The sequence below is a fragment of the Octodon degus genome, unplaced genomic scaffold (genome assembly GCF_000260255.1).
Source record: "Octodon degus isolate 3935 unplaced genomic scaffold, OctDeg1.0 scaffold00205, whole genome shotgun sequence".
Lineage (NCBI taxonomy): Eukaryota > Metazoa > Chordata > Mammalia > Rodentia > Octodontidae > Octodon > Octodon degus.
Window position 1 is genome coordinate 1308392 of NW_004524781.1, and position 3477 is coordinate 1311868.

General features: G+C 55.5%; 1 protein-coding gene across 4 annotated transcripts in view; it reads right to left on the bottom strand.

Annotated features, from left to right (window-relative positions):
- The window catches only part of Klhl31 (kelch like family member 31), a 12232-nt gene extending 10478 nt beyond the window's left edge, over positions 1–1754 (bottom strand). For 3 of the 4 annotated variants that reach the window (XM_004644617.2, XM_023704825.1, XM_023704826.1), the window contains exon 1: positions 1609–1754. The gene's annotated coding sequence lies outside the window, so the exon portion shown is untranslated. Of the gene's footprint in view, positions 1–673; positions 756–1608 lie in introns of all 4 variants that reach the window. The other variant, XM_023704827.1, reaches the window with a different exon arrangement.
- Positions 1755–3477: the final 1723 nt, after the last annotated feature.

Here is a 3477-nt window from a genome sequence, read left to right on the forward strand (position 1 = left end):
GGCCCAGGGCTGCTGCACGCGTGCACTGCAGGCTGGAGGTGTGGCCCAGGGCTGCCGCACACATGCACTGCAGAGCTGGAGGTGTGGCCCAGGGCTGCTGCACACGTGCACTGCAGGCTGGAGGTGCGGCCCAGGGCTGCTGCACACGTGCACTGTACGCAAGGCCTGTATTTGATCCCCAGCAAAACAAAACAGCTGGCTCCAGCCGAATCGCCAGGATCTGGTCCTGTACCACTTCTGCTCTCCGAAGGGCTTTGTATGGCCCTGGAATGGACGCACCATCGAAGAGGGAGGAACCAAGTGGGACAGAGCCTTTCTCTTGGGACCTCAGGATCTCAGTGTGCATGGCCAGCTTCAGCCAATGAGGCGCAGGAAGTCCAGTTAAACTTGAATGTTAGAAAAGCCATACATGATACGTGCAGCAAGTGTGTCCCAAGAAGCGCTGGCTGGATTTTATCTGGCAGTCCTGCTTGGGCTGGGCTTCCGGTGGCTCTACGAGCTGTCCGAATGTGCTAGAGCATGCTACACATGTGTCTTTATGTGTACTTGTGTGTTCAGTGGCTCAGAACTCCTTCCAAGAGGCTTGCAGAGAGGGCCATAACTCAAACCTGACCCTGAAGCACTGGACTAGGAAGCGTGCTGCCGAGAAGCCGTTGCGCCACTGTACCCTCACCTGTAGGTGGGCGAGGGCAGGTGACTGCACGAAAGCAGACTCTTCCTGGTCCCAAACCAGTCCCTGATGAAAGCTTCCGGAGCTGGGGACAGAACAGCGCTGTCACTCTGCATTAGGAATGCGCTCCTTCCTGTTGCCTCTGCCCTGGTCTCCTGGGAGACACCACCCATGGGCACACTGAAAGCCACCATGCTGCAGTCTCCCTGTCATGTCACAGGGAGCTAGATCCAGGTCAGCTGTGCCTGCCAGCCCTGCCACATTCCAGGCCTGCATCTGTCAGCGCTTGTCACGCTGCCTCCCAGAATAGCAACAGGCCCGGCTGTGCTACTTGCCACTTTAAGTTAAGGCTGATGGAAGAGGGATTTTCCACTTTATCATTCTATTCCAATGTGACTTTTACTATAAGACATGTGTCACTACAGACACAGGTACACATTAAAACACAAACCTGTTTCTTAATCAAATAACACAGTTGAGGTACTTACAGGGCGTTCCACTTTGTCAATCACTTCTATTTCTGGGAGTTCAAACAATTGTCTGATTTTTGCTTTATGAATTGAATTAAAACTGGTAATGTTGTATCTAAACAGAGCAGGTCCTGAATGCTTCCTGATTTAAAGAAAACTGGAACCCTAAACCTTGTGAGCAAAGTTCGAGTTTGCCCTCCTCTCCCTGTAGGACAGTGGAGGGGACATAGCGCTGGAAACTCTCTAAAGACCTAACTTATTGTTAGGGGATGCAAGAGATTTCACTTGTGCAGAGCACCGCTCCGGCGTTTCTGTCACTGTGTCAGTCTGCTACCTTGTCACGTTTCTCAAGCTCCAAGTAAATGTTTTTGCCTGCAGACTTTGTATCGGGGTAGGAGCTGGAGGTCCTTTCAGGTTAGTGGCCCTAGACCCCCCACGCCCGACCGCTCCCCCGACAGCCATACACACCCCAGATCCAGGAGACGGGCGTCGGCAACGTGGTCCCAGCTCCTTCCCTCTGTGAAGTGGCAGCCGGACTGGCAAAGGCGAAGCTTTAGCAGCAGGCTCGCCCTGGGAAGGAGGTCTGTGGAGAGGCGGAGTGAGGGAGAAGGAGGACCAGCCACCTGACAGCCCCGGTGCAATTTTTAGAATGCCCCTGGGTTGTGCAGGCAGCTGGCCAGGGTGGCTGCAGGCAGCCAGGGCTCGCTCCCTGTTTGGCCTTTGCTTTCAGGCCAAGCAGGGACAGAGGGCGGGCCCTGGCTGCCCCGAGGGCTCTGGTTTCTTGACATGGGTTCGGTTAGGTTCAGTTCTTTCTTTCTTTCTTTCTTTCTTTCTTTCTTTCTTTCTTTCTTTCTTTCTTTCTTTCTTTCTTTCTTTCGTCAAGATCAGAGCTTAGTGAGCCTGGGTGTGAGGAGAGGAAGCTAGCTGGGTGGGTATTTGATTATGGGAAGTAGAAGACTGCGCAGAGTGAGAAGAGGAGGCTGCGGGTACAAATTACTTCCTGGACCGGTAACGAGCCTGGTCAGCTCCCGGCCCAGATGCGGTTATAAATAGTGCGCTCCTGGGATCTGCCGTTTGCATGTTCCAGGCGGCGTTGCTCGGAGCAGCGCCCCGAGTGCGCAGGGGTTGCGCCTGCCAGCGAAGCCGGTTTGCGCCAGAACTCCATTACTCAGAGGTCCGCCGTGGCTACCTTTCCTCTGAGGAAAAATATTCAGGGTGGTAACTCACCACGAGCTTTCCATAGGGATCAAGACTGAAAAGCCTGCTGCAAAGTCACAGGAGAGCCGCCTGCATCAGTGGAAACATGCTCTGGGTATTCGTCACCCGTCAGAGGATGCGCTAAGCACGCCTCCCGACCAGGGCACACTGAGAACGTGTCACGCTGAGCGAGTGCTCCACACCCCAGGAGGTGGCCAGCGCGCAGACAGGCCCAAGCAGTGATGCTGAGAACGACTGAAGACGCTGAGCAGCAGGGAGCCAAGAGGCGCACAGCAGAGCTCAGAGGGCAGGTCGTGGGAGGACTGCGGGGCCGGCTCGCACCCCTGCGGCGGAGGTGGGCAGGCATCAGGTGCCGCCGATGGCTAGATGCCCCAGGAGAATCACTGGCAAAAGGAAGGAAAAGCGTGACTACTGGGTGCGATGATGAAGCCTGTTTCCTAGGCCTGGAAAGCAGCAGTGAGAGCCGCAGGGGCGGTTCCAGGTGGTCCCCCAAGAGTCCCACGTGCTCAGAGGGGGGCCTGGGGCGGTACCTGGTCGTGGGCTGCTGCACTCACCAGAGCCCTGCTTCGAGGATGAGTGCGTAGCTCAACGTGTCACCTAGAAGAGCCTGTCCCAGTGGTGTGCCCTGGGCGGGGTCCTCCCCACGCCACCCACTCCCTGTGCTTCCCAGCCATCACAACGGAGCAACTCTCCTCCCTCTTGCCTTTCACCAGGCCACTTATGCCTTTTTCATTGTTTCTGTATAAAAACCTTGCCGTTAGGAGTGCGTGTGTGCAGGACGTAATGGTGACGCTCACTGTGGGGACTCGGGTGTGGACATGACACGTCTTCATTCTTTAGACCCTGAGCTGGGTGCGGCTGCGCATACCTGTAATCCCATCCATCACTCTTGAGGCTAAGGCAGGAGGATCACTGTGAGTTCAGCGGTCAGCCTGGGAGACAAAGTGAACTCAAGGTCAGCCTGAACTGCATAGAGACCCTGTCTCAAAAAGGCCCAAACCAAAAGTATTCTTTTGACCCCTTTCCTTCTCCCAGTCCCCTTCCCAAGCCAGCTGACCATGGGCTGCAGACAGCCATTAAGCTGTTGCTGCCAGGTATCGTGTCTCAGATTCAGGAAAA